The sequence below is a fragment of the Salvia hispanica genome, chromosome 3, assembly GCF_023119035.1.
Source record: "Salvia hispanica cultivar TCC Black 2014 chromosome 3, UniMelb_Shisp_WGS_1.0, whole genome shotgun sequence".
NCBI lineage: Eukaryota > Viridiplantae > Streptophyta > Magnoliopsida > Lamiales > Lamiaceae > Salvia > Salvia hispanica.
Window position 1 is genome coordinate 46,717,040 of NC_062967.1, and position 14,101 is coordinate 46,731,140.

General features: G+C 36.0%; 1 pseudogene; it reads left to right on the plus strand.

Moving 5' to 3' along the window:
* Window positions 1-282: 282 nt before the first annotated feature.
* LOC125214155 lies at window positions 283-13,800 on the plus strand (annotated as a pseudogene).
* The last annotated feature ends 301 nt before the right edge of the window (window positions 13,801-14,101 follow it).

Consider the following 14,101-nt stretch of genomic DNA (forward strand, 5'->3'; position numbering starts at 1 on the left):
AAAAAAAAAGCAAGGGAAAAGATTCGAGAATGAGAAGTAATTAAATAATTAAAAATATTCATATACGAGCATTATATTAGTAGAAAATAGTTATGACGGACGAACTATTGGTGTGGCATTGTAGTGATTAAAATGTCATTGTCGCTAGACTTTATAGTTTATACTAACCTCCAAATTCAATTGTTTATAGTTAATGACATGAAACGAATTAAAAAAGAGTTGAACAGAGCCACCCCACCTCTTGAATGCTTTATTTTATTCAGTGCTTGCTTTTTTTGACATAAAATAAAGCTTTGCTTAATTAAAGTATGTGAATTCACATCTCAACGGCTTTAATCACACACAAAAGGAGATGCGATTGATTCCACTCACTCTGTAGAGCACAAGTTCGATTCGCCAAGTTGAAGTCGCTGATTGCATGACAGTGTGATCGACCGAGTTGACCGAATCATGGCGTCGATTTTGGCTAGTAGAACGGTGGCGGCGTTTCCGCTGAGATTGCTGGAACAGGACTCTGCACCGGAGGCTGATCCCACCGCCGCGGTGCTATTCTTCGGGATCAGCTTAGTGTTGGGGATTGCGTGTAGGCACGCTCTCAGAGGGACGCGAGTGCCCTACACCGTCGCTTTGCTTCTTCTCGGCATTGGACTTGGCGCCTTAGGTTGGTTTATTTTATTTTCAGTTGCTACATAATCCAACTCTGCAACATAGGAGTCATTTTTATTTGCATGAATTGGAGTTCCAATGGTTACTCTTCCTGTGTTTATGTTGTTGTGCATATGGAGATTAGTGTGCCTTTTTAATTATCTAGTGCTATTTAGTTCGTGTTGCTCATCGATAGCTTGGAAATCTACTGAAATTTCTGTACTTATAAGAGATTGAGTAGTCTCAATCAGTAATTATAAGGATTTGTTGGTTCTCATTATTTAGGGACAAACTGTTGAAACACAAATTGGTGCAACAGCACTCTCCGAATAAGGACCTTGAATTATTCCAGTTTCAGAAATGCAGCTACTCCTTAAGTACAAAATTCAAGCACTATTCACACTTGACAGTGACAGCAAGGCAGAATCCGTGAATATGTAATAGTTGGCTTCTTTTGTTTGAAAAGGTGATATGGCCTCACCTTAAATTTTCCAACTTTCGGAATATCAAAATCACATTTGTCGTTATACGTCGATGTTGGGCTGCACATATTCATCTACTTGCCCCAGCCGCAGTGATGTTATTTCTTTCAGTAAAAGATGCATATGCTTTATGCTAAAAACAAGTACTCCATCTTTCAAAAAAGAGCCAACTGTTTCACTACTACAATAATTCTATACATATATGTATACTACTTCTTGTATTGGCAATGTGGCCACATGGGGACCAGAATCTGGTAATTAGTGAACTTCACATACGATTTTTTAATTTTGTTTATGTTTACCAAAATCTGATTTTGGGAAGCAAGTTCAAGCAGCTGATTTTTTGTTTTACGTCTATTTGCAGTTATTATACTAGTATATTTTTTTCACTCATGCTTGGGAGGTGGTTTTATGTGAATAAGTGAATTATGGTTCACTGAAAGCTTATATTGTTATGAACTACCAATTGTCCATCAAGGATGGGAGAAGTCAGGTTTTAACCATGCACATTTTTTTGCAGAATATGGAACACACCATAAATTTGGAAAGATTGGCGACGGGATCCGTCTTTGTAAGTGAAATTCTCTGCACCATCATTGAAGTCCCTAAAATGACTGCGGCAAGAAGAAAAACATATTTCTTGCAGTTTTTGGTAAAACATATTTTATGAACATTATAATCTGTCAGCTATTTATGAAATGTTTCTTGTCGCTCCTTGTGTAGGGGCTAATATTAATCCCGAACTTCTCTTGGCTGTATTCCTTCCCGCACTTCTCTTTGAGAGTTCATTTTTAATGGAAGTACACCAGATAAAGGTCTGCAGAAATTCTTCTGTAAATTGTATCTTTGTAGTATTTCGTTAGTAATTTAACAATCTACTACTTTCCTGGTACAATACTCTGGCGCACTAATATTATATCTATATCTGATGCTTTCATGTGTCAAGGCATATATTGTCTTGGAAGGCATTGCCAATACATAGCTGTAAGTCCATAGTTTTTTAAGCTTAAAGTTCTAAAAGTGTGTGGATTGTGATAAAGTGTCTATGTCTAGCAATCTGTATGACATTGACAATTAGGAAAAGTTACAATAGGTGATTTGGTGGTAAGTATTTCTTTTAATCATATGCATAAAAAATCCTTGTCCTCACCTCTTGACATATGATTTTCATTAAACTATGTAAATATTACTAGTAGTCCTGCAGTAGTAATGAACATCTAGAGGTGCTCTAGAAGTTTAAATTATATTTGAGCAATTTAGAATGATAGTATATTACTACTGAAGAATTTAATTTGATGCTAATGGATAAGCTTTCAGATATCAGAGCCAGAACTCTTTCGATCACCTATTTATTGAAGTTTCTTAGTGCAAAGCCTTAACCCAAAGTAACCCGCTTCACATGTGAGAGATTGTTGATAATAATAATTTTAATGTTACAGTTATACCTTCTATACTGTATTTGGTGTATTTGGTCATGTGAAAAGAATCGGCCAGATACAGGAAGGACACTCCATATGAGTAAGAAGAAGAATTAAGATGTTCTTCAGAAAATCAGCTTTGAGGGTGTGAAGAAGTTGTCAGCCATATGCGAAGCCCATGCACAGCAATTCCACCTTGACTGGATTTGCAGGCTCGTCACCCCTTCTGAAGTCCCCCTTCTGCAATTATGATGCACTATAGTTCTCCATAGTTCACCCTTACCACGACATTGACTAGGCAATGGTTTACTTCAGTATCACTCATTACAGCTTTTTGCATAAAACGCTTCCCTAAAAGCTATCTTGAAGTGAGTGATAGTGCCAGGAGGTAATAGCCACATCTGAAGCCTTAGTAATGCAGAACTTAAATAGGACTATAACAGTGATAGAAGTGTAGGTAATGTATTCTGGGTGTTGGGCTGGGGGGGAGGGGTCAGAGGTTTGGTGACTAGAGTAGGTGCTGGCTTGTGGGGAAGGGGCCTGTGGATTCGGCTGCTTGGTGGTTGCTAAAGAAGTAGAGAATAGTTAAGCAGAAAACAGGCCAGAGATCCAAGTTTTTGCTTTCTTTTTCTAAGAGTGGTTTTAGTCTTGTTGCAACAGGGAATGTTATATTAAATGGATTTTAACCATAAGCATGCAAGAGCCCAGTAGTGATCATATAAGGTCATGGTTAGTTACGTAAGATGAGATAGTAGATACAATACTTAATAATCTTAATCCAAATGAGGCTTCTTTTGTTTCCACTTGTGATGTGAATGAGTGTCAGATTCCAGCCTTATATTTATTTCACCATATTTCCAAGTTTCTTTTGAAGTTTTATCCAAGCAGATAAAGAAACCATATCATCTGTTGTATGTCTCAAGCTTAGACTACAAATCCCTTTCCTGGGTTGTTTTCTACTGAAATTCATTTTTTAGAGTTAATTTTCGCCATTTGGATGAGTTTCTAAATTTTCTCATTTATTATTTTCTAGTTATAACCTTACTTATGCTGCCCTCTATCTTTTCTGCATTCAGCTTTAGCTATTTTCAGTGTTTCACTTTTTGGTTGTAATTCAACGTCATTCAATAAAATGGATGTTTTTATGATTAGAATCATAGAATAAATTAACTTCTCTTTGCTTTCTCACTCAAGTGACTCAATACAGAGGTGTATGATGCAAATGTTTCTACTTGCTGTTCCTGGAGTTCTCATTTCAACCTTTTGTCTTGGAGCTGCTCTTAAGGTTTGAAGGTTTTGTTTACTTAATATTAACTTTTCTTAAGTATTCTGAATATTATAAATATGTAGCTTGCTTTCCCGTATGACTGGAGCTGGAAAACATCACTACTGCTTGGTGGTCTCCTCAGTGCTACTGACCCTGTGGCTGTTGTAGCCCTCCTTAAAGAGCTGGGAGCTAGCAAAAAATTGAGTACAATAATTGAAGGAGAGTCTTTGATGAATGATGGGTATATTCTTCAATAAATTTCTTGAGCAATAACTATTGTCAAAAGAGACTTTTGCTTAGGTGTCCTGACACTTCAAGTGGTTAACATATAAATATCGATGATTTGTTTTTCTCTCTTATTTGTCTGCTTATTTAATTTCAGGACAGCAATTGTTGTCTATCAATTGTTTTACCGGATGGTTCTTGGCTGGGATTTCAACTGGGGTGGCTTAGTCAAATTTTTGTCACAAGTCTCTCTTGGAGCGTACGTCCATAAACCTTTAGATTTTTAGACTCAACACTTGATGCAAATAGCTTAATTGTTTTTATCTCATTTGACAGTGTGGCTATGGGTCTTGCTTTTGGAATAGCATCTGTCTTGTGGCTGGGATTTATATTCAATGACACTGTTATTGAGATTTCTCTCACACTGGCCGTGAGCTACCTAGCATTTTTCACTGTATGTACCTTTCTAAACCTGTGTGTTATTATTGCGAGACACTCTGTTGTTGATCTGGGGATTATGTTGCATGAAGGTTCTTTTATCTTGCCCTTATAGATGAATTGTTGGTGTAATGTGCTCAAATGCGCTTTGATTTTGTATATTGTGAGACTATAATTGATTCTACACAATTCAACTCATGTGTTCTTGAATCTGGACTAGTTATTAACTGCTAACTGAAACTGATAAGTGATAACATACTACTGCTGCACATAAAGATCCTTCAGCTCAAGACAGTCATGCATTAACCACTTGGTAATGTTATTTTTAGGTCATTCTGAAACATATATAGAAATGTATGATCTTCAGTCAAAAAATAGACTTTTAGCTCAAAGAGTACAGCCATTTTACACCATCTCATTGTTACTTTTTTCTTATAGCTTACTTTATATAGTCGTTTATCCTGCCAATTCTACTCTCCTTTGAACCAAAACCAGTTTTAAGAGATTTACATATACATCTTTTTGTCCTTTGTCTTGTTCTTATCATGTTATGCGGTGATGCTTTGAGGGTTGAACCAGATTCAGCAAAACATTACTAAAGAAGTGATTGAGAGAAATCCCATAAGTTTTTTCTAACATTAGATAAATCATACTAACATTTTTTTTTGGATTTTGAGTTGCCATCGCGACTAGAGAAGCATGAGACTTAGATATAATTATGTGAAACCGAAAATTTGTTAATTCTAATGGTGAAATGTTAAAAAGGTATAAGGAATCCCCGAATAAGGAACAGGAATCTGAAAGAATTGATTGTTTGAGTAATTCTGAAACGTGTTATCACATTTCTTGTTTCTACAAAAATATCAAACACGCTACATATATCCTCTTAATAAGTTCACCTTTTTCTCTTGAGAATGTCATTAATTTTTGAAATCTCTGGATAACCATATATTCATTTATTTTCTCTCTTTATACTGTATGAGAGCATAAATGAGTACAAATGCTGTTGACAGGCTCAAGAAGGATTTGAAATTTCTGGAGTTTTGGCTGTCATGACTTTGGGGATGTACGTTTTTTTTATTTTCATAATTTAATCATACGACTTTCATAAACAGCTGCTTTAAAGAGAGACGTTGGACAGGTTCTACTCTGCTGTGGCTCGCACTGCCTTTAAGGGGGAAAGCCAGCAAAGTTTACATCATTTTTGGTATCCTGCTCGGTTACTCTAGTTACATATCTTTTCATGTCTAGCATTTTTTGGTACATTAAATATAGTAAGAATTGTTGATGTGATATAGCTGTCTGGATGTAGTATTAAATAATTCAGCCATTGTTAAAGTTTCTATGCATATAACTGGCAACATCTTCAGTGATTCAGTCTTTTCTCTGGCAGAAATGAGAATTTCCAAATTTTTATAAAGCCAGCAAGAAGCTTGAGATAAGCATTAAATGACATATACGTCACTTAGCCTTTTTTATCCCCATCAATCTAACATATTTACAGAATCAAAATAAAAGCCAGTGTGGTCAACTGTGAAGGCTTTTTTGACTCCGTCATTTATAAGAAGTCACCTTTCGGGAAATCAACGCTTTCCTTGACATGAGATTATGAATTTTGACGGGTTTTTGGGGAAGCCCAAAAGTAAAATCACTCAAGCTTGTGCTTCAATCAATTTGGACAATATCATACCAATGTGGAGTCAGCAATTGTTTAAGTGCTTGCGGACTCGTGCAAGGTTCAGAAGAATCAAATAATAAACATGTGGAAGTATATGTTTCTTTGTAGGAGGGGGTAATGCAGTTTTGTTCACGATATTTTAGTTACAACAGAACTCTGGAAAGCGGAAAAGCACAAGGGACTAAACAAACCTTTTTTGGTCCTTTTACATTTATATGAGAAAAATTGTCAGTGCACTCTCTATGATGTCAAAACTTTATTGTCTGCCATATTAGCGGTTTTTTCTGTGTAGCTAATCTTGATTAGACATCTTACTTAGCTTCACTTGCTTTACATCCTAATTTATTGTCATGATCCTAATGGCATTTTACTCTATGCAGTGGTGTAGTTATAGCTGAGAGTGTTCTCAGCAGCGACAACATATTTGAAACCCACGGTAAATATATTCTTTCTTCTACGTTGCAGACAAAGCACATGCATGAATCCATGTTTCACGATTCCTTAGAATTTGAAGTGGAACAAAACAGCTCACAATAAATTTTCTTTTTGTGAAATACATCCAATCCATTTGAGTGTAGATTCTTGATGGTCCATGTCAAAGGAAAAGGAATTAAGATCTTGTATTACTTGAAGGAAACTGCATGCACAGTGGGGATCACCTAATACTTTTCCTACACCATCCCCTACTCCACCCCTCACGTTTAGTAATGGGCCCACCTTGAAGGCATGGTGTGTTTCAGATTTATGTGCTTAATGTTGAAAATTATTTTGGATTGAAGTTCTCCTAATTGACAAAATTTGTGCAATGGATCTAAAACTAACTGGATCATAAGGATCACCCTCTCTTTGAGTAAGTAGAATCAATCTGTGCTTCCAGTTACCCAATCTTCCATCCCTTACTTTTGTCCTTAGTAAATGATTGTTGATGAAAGCAGGACTCTTGGGATCTAAAGTTATTTCATGTTTGGGTAGTAAATTGACAGTTACTTTCTGAACATGTAAATAACTTTAAGGTAGAGTGATATGGAAAGAGTCAATGTAACTCGGACTGGGCAGCTGTTGATGATGACTGAATGCTTGTAAACAGTATCCGGTCCATACTTTCATACTATTACTGAATGTACACAGTCGAAGTTTATTAGTTGAGTTTTCTCGAGTAGCAGTTCCACTTATCATCTTTGTCAAATTTGTTTAGAACGTGAGCATCTGTTCTCTATATTACATAATTTATATTAACTTGTATTATTTTCTCACAGAACATTCTTGGGGTTATCTGGTCCTTCTGTATGTTTTTGTTCAAGCATCTAGAGTGGTTGTGGTTGGAGTATTGTATCCATTTCTGCAATACTTTGGCTATGGTCTGGACTGGAGAGAAGCCATTATTCTTGTCTGGTCTGGCCTGCGTGGGGCTGTAGCACTGTCACTATCACTCTCTGTCAAGGCAAGTTTTTATCATCTTTGTTGCAGTTTCCTACCATGATCAATACTTCTAGCTCACATAATTTACTTTTGGTTCACAAAAATAAGAGCCGGTAAATGGAAAATACTGCAGTAGATTTTTAGGTAAAGGCAGATACAATCTTACTCATCAATATTCCTATTCCTATTTCTAACCAATTTTCCACTGCAATTCGCAATATTATCTGTCATTGTTGCTTATTTTTTTCACAGGCCGATTCTCAACTTCCATATGTTTTATTGCATCCCATATTTGATTGTCATCTAACTTTGAAATTTATTGGTGTTTCAGCGTTCCAGTGACAATTCACCATACATCTCTCCCGATACTGGAGATTTGGTACGTCGTATTAGAATTGTTGCGATTCAGCTGTAAATGCACATAAAGTATCTTTTAGTTGATCTACTAGAACAAGTGAAATATATAGGGATACTTTGAAATAAAAAACCTTGTTATTGTCAGCCCTTCGATTGCGAAGATCTATGGTGGATGCATCTCTTTGTTGGATGAATGCAACACCGGGTTCAAATCCCATTAGGGACAAAAATTCCGTTTTATTGAGCGCAGTTTCACATAAGCACAATAATAAGGTTGCTATTTTAAAGACACCATGAATAAATAAGGAGATGTTAAAACAAATACTCCATTTCTTATTGTGAGAATTGTGTGAACTCGTGCACTGAACCCTATAGAGTAATTGCACTGAATACACCAAAAATATTGTGAATTACCATTAGTTTCAATGACTAAATTATAGGTCTGTGCAATAATTCCCACAGTTTTCACCATAAGAAATTTTTATTTAAACCACTCCCATTATAATAAAGGGACAAGATCAAGTAGAAAACTCCATTCCCGTTACACGGAGCATGTAAAACGTAATTCGGATCATTACTATTTTTAGGATCTACATTTTTCATCAAATGATGCATTGCCATAATAGATAAAATGCATTATGACTAAGATGATAACCCTGGATTACATAAAGATCAGTCCAGGTTGAGTTTTACCTTCTATGGGAGGAAACTTTATATTTGATCCTCTACCTATATATCTATATATAGATTGTATGCAAATTAGTTGAATGTGCACTTATATATTTGCATGTCATATAATCCATCCTACCTTCTCATGCTTTTGCAGTTTGTCTTTTTGACTGGTGGAATCGTCTTTCTTACGCTTATTGTGAATGGGTCTACTACACAGTTTATTTTACATTTTCTGAAGATGGATGATCTTTCGCCAGCAAAGGTACAGTTATCTCATCTGTGTTAATCTGCATCTCTATTCAATGACTTTTGTATACTTAAATGCTATCATAATTGAGGTAAAATGCTATTGAAAATGTATAAGCAGCTTTTACTGACAAATATGATCATTGTCTTCGACATATTTAATATTTATTGATAAATGAAAGACATGATTGCTCTTGTGTGCTTTTTTGGCAGGTAGGTTTATCTAACACTGTAAAATTAAATAAATTATGGCAATAGTGGATCAAGTAAAATCCAAGCAAACTAGTAAACAATTTCTTAAGTCTGACTCCAGCTAAGCAACCAAAATAGGAGTTTTTGAATTATATTATGTAATTGTAGCTCGAAGTAAAATAAAACTATGCATTAACAGAAATAAGAGTGAAAAAATTGCAAATGAGTAGCCTAATCATGCCAAACTCTGGCCAAAGATTTCATCTAATTGTTGACTGGTGATATTAAATAGTATCAATTTTGCAATTCAAGCACTTAACCAATGCCTATTGTGATAGTCATAACTAATGATAACTTAACTCAGTAATCAATCCTAGTATTTGTTTAATTCTTAGCATCTCTTGATTAGGCATTGTTCCATATTTAGTCAGTAATATAAAACAGTTTACATGTAAATAGTTAAGTTAAAGCTTAACTATTTTTAAGTTAAACTCTGATCTTACCTTAGATTACTTATGTGTTGTGTGTTTTAACTTAAAATATAGCCCAATTCCTTCATAGATGAGCATAGGAAAATATATGCCTAATCGATTTGTCGGATTGATCAGATATCAAATTCCTGCTTATAATTCAAGAATATATGTGTACTTCAACACAAAGCAAGAAAAAAACTAAGCTTGTAACTCGAGTGAAATGATGGAGAGATCCTTTTGTTAGAAAATAGAGTTTGTTGTGGCGGTAGTGTTCATGATAACTAAAGCTGAATAAAACATAATTAACTGAAAAAGAACAGGTTCGGCAGCCAATATAAAGTTTTGGCTTCCTACTATGCTCTTCCTGATATGTTTTCAGGATTAACATTTTTTATTTATGTTATTGTTTCAGAAACGGATATTAAGTTACACAAAATATGAAATGTTAAAGAAAGCACTGGAAGCCTTTGGTGATCTTGGGGATGATGAAGAACTGGGACCGGCTGACTGGCCTACTGTTAAAAGATACATAACGAGCCTAAATGATGCGGATGGTGAACAAATACACCCTCATTCTCTATCTGAAAATGATAATAATCCGGACCATATGAATTTGAAAGATATTCGAGTCCGCTTCTTAAATGGTAAGTAATTTGTGTCTTGATCTCCTTAATTCTTAAGTCTACTTGTATTTTACTTTATTAATCTATCTGTTTATGGTTCAAATGGGTTATTTACAATTCTTGTAGCCATTGTCAGCACAACACTTGATATCTTAAGCTCTTTGTGATCTTTTTCTTTAGCTAAAATATAGCTGTTTTAGTTCTTAAGATGTACTTTTGGATTACCCAAGGCTCTGTTCTTGTTGCTCTTTGGCATGGAATCTTAAATTGCCGTACTGTTGCTCTTCAATTACCTTAACTTGTTTATTACTTGAGGAAACAGTTTTCTTGATAATGAACTAATATAACTAGTCGGTGTTGGGAAACATGTGATCAAATTGATAATATGAAATGGCAGCCAAGCAAGGAAAAGTTCAACAACTTTTGATTGACAGAGATGATAAAAGTTATAGATGAATTGACAATCGTTATACTTGTGCTAAAGCTGTGATGCTTGTTAATGTATTATTGGTTGAACTATGTGTGCAACTTTTCATGCGCATAACGTTGCTACCTGGTCTAACTTTAGGAAATTTTGGAATTTTAGGTGTTCAGGCAGCTTACTGGGTCATGCTTGATGAGGGAAGGATTAACCAAACTACCGCGAATCTTCTAATGCGATCTGTTGACGAAGCGCTTGATCTTGTATCTAGTGAAGCTTTGTGTGATTGGAAAGGTCTAAAATCTTATGTGAATATCCCAAATCACTATAAGTTTTTTCAGTCAAGCATTGTCTCTCAAAAGCTTGTTACATACTTTACTGTGGAGAGATTAGAGTCTGCTTGCTATATTTGTGCGGCCTTTCTTCGTGCCCACAGAATTGCAAGGGAGCAACTACATGAATTTATTGGTAAGAACTTCATGTGTTCATTTTCTTCAAATCGTGAGCATCACATGTTTTTATCTTTCGTCATCTTTGTATATAGACAAATAATTCCTGGCCCAGAGGATGTCTTCATAAAATTCGCTACTTGCTCCTTACAGAGTTTAAGCAAAAGAAATTTGTGATCAATGACTAACTTCTCTAATACTGTAGTTTACTTTCTAATATAATTCGAGTACACTTCTGCTTGAGTTCTTTTTTTAACTTTTCTTTTTTTAATTTTTCTCACATAAGCATTGATTTTTTAGGAGACAGTGAGATTGCATCCATGGTTATTAGCGAAAGTGAGCAAGAGGGTGAGGAAGCAAGAAACTTTTTAGAAGATGTTCGTGTTACATTTCCTCAGGTATATAGAAGGTAAATTTATTGCACATGCTGCAAATTATGTTCTGTGATATTTATTTTGACAACACCTTCAGGTGCTACGTGTTGTGAAAACAAGACAAGTTACATATTCAGTGCTGAGTCATTTGATTGAATATGTTAATAATCTTGAGAAGATAGGCTTACTAGAAGAAAAGGAGATGAGCCACCTTCATGATGCTGTCCAGGTAGATTACGATCCCCAAGTTTCTTATGCTTATGATTGTATAATGTTTTTGTTTGAAATCTTGATAAACAACTTTTAATATTCTGTACAGACTGACTTGAAAAAGCTCCTAAGAAATCCACCTATGGTGAAAATTCCCAAAATAAAGGATCTGATATCAGCAAATCCTCTGTTGGGAGCACTGCCAGCCACAGCACGTGAGGCGTTAGCAGGATCTACGAAAGAAATAATGAGACTATCTGGAACCACCCTTTATAAGGAGGGATCAAAGCCAACTGGTATCTGGTTATTGTCAAACGGAGTGGTGAAGGTATATTGCAACTATTTTTGCCCTGCAATTGCTAACTGATTTTCTTGTGTTATCCCTTACACATGGAATACCTGTGCTTGGCAGTGGTCGACTAAAGATACAAGCACTAAGCAGTTCCTGCACCCAACATTTACTCATGGGAGTACTCTGGGATTGTATGAAGTGCTTGCTGAAAAGCCCTACACCTGCGATATTGTGGCTAACTCTGTGGTCATGTGCTTCTTTATCGAGACCGAAAAAATACTCTCTGTATTGAGATCTGATCCCGCAGTAGAAGATTTCTTTTGGCGGGTCGGTATAAGTAGCCTGTTTTTTTCTTTTGTCCTTATTTTCACCTGGCTTCCTTTACTTACTTTACTTGCATTCTTCATCTTCCATCTTAGCAGTAAAGATCTCTTAACAATTAGCATCAAGTGGCAATCCAATTTCTTATGATCTTTCCTTAGCTGAAGTACTAAGGAACCCCTTTTTATGCAGGAAAGTATTATTGCTCTCGCCAAAATCATGCTTCCTCGCGTGTTTGAGAAAATGTCAATGCAAGACCTGCGAACACTTACTGCTGAAAGATCAATAATGAATATTTACATCAGAGGGGAGAGTTTTGAGTTACTCCCTCAATCTGTTGGTTTCCTATTGGAAGGTTTTATAAGAAAGCAGGGTGGACAAGAAGAGATGCTTACAGCTCCCACAGCTATTTTGCCACGTCTAGATCAAAGTTTCTCGCAATCAGAAACATTAGGTACACTGCTTGTCACTTGTCAGATATGCTGCTGTTAGATATGTCACTCTGGTGTGCTGAAAGAAGCAGTTATTTTATTATTAAAAAGTTGAAAAGATCGATTAAGTTGATTCAATATTTTAATTGAAACTTCAGCTAACATTCTATAATTCTCATATCACTACTTATCTGCTTTGTATTTAGCAGGCGCCAGAGCGGGAAGTTTCTATCAGCAAGTTCCGGTGTATCAAGTTGAGACGAGGGCAAGGGTGATCATATTAGACATCGCAGGATTTGAGGCTGGCAAAAGTCTTCAGAAGAGGACGTCTTCTCTGATATCACGTTCGGCTGATCGTCACTCTGGATCTTTCAGTAGAGAGCATAGTGGTCTTATGAATTGGCCTCAACATCTAATGAACTCCAGTCGTCATGATGGGGAAACTTCAGGTGAACAACACAACAATTTGTCTGCAAGGGCAATGCAGCTAGGCATTTATGGCAGCATGGTAGGTTTCTCTCTCTCTCTCTCTCTCTCTCTCTCTCTCTCTCACACACACACACACACACACAAACACTGTTTCTCAGAGTAGCTTGTTGACAAATGACAATGCGGTTTGATCATCAGATAAACCTACGAAGACGGCGCACTCGAAGTTTCCTAAGAAGTTCGAGAGTAAAGCCAGCTCACAGTCTTTCGTATCCCAGAGTTCCTTCGGTTCCTACTCATCGTCCAATGGTTTCAGCTAAATCAGAAGGGTCGACTACATTGAAACAGAAATTTAGAGTTCAAGATTATAAACAAGTAGGCAATGCACTGGAACCCGATGAAAGCCATGCAAGAAGGGACGAATCAAGTGATGATTCCGGTGGTGAGGAAGAACATATTGTCAGGATTGATTCACCAAGCAGACTGTCTTTCCGCCAAGCTCCTTGAATCGTCCCCGTAGCTGCTACTTTGCCTCTGTCTCTGTTTGTAGCATACCATGTACTATATCGCAAGCTATAAGATAAGCAAAGCTACAGTTATCGAGTGCGCTTATCGACTTGACTATATTTAACAACATCATAAAAAGATGTTGGTAGTTTGTGTACAGGGAATCGTTTTCACAATACTGTTGTTGTTTACGATTCACATATATGGTAGCATGGCATAATTTATATATCACTCCTTCCACGAAAAAAGTAGTTCTGTTTTTCATTTTGAGTTTATAATAAAAATAGTTTAGTTTTTTTCTTTCTAACGAGGTTGGTTCGTAATTTTCACGGATAAATTTCAATCATTTTTTCTATCTTTTACTTTACTAATTTTGCATTAAAACATAGTCCACGTTATGCGTATAATATTTCAATCACGTTTCTCTCTCTCTTACTTTACTAATTTTGCATTAAAACATGTGTTATATACAACTAAGACTAATTTTTTTAGACAAGAGGTAGTATCTTCTTTTGGCTCTTATGTTGGTAGA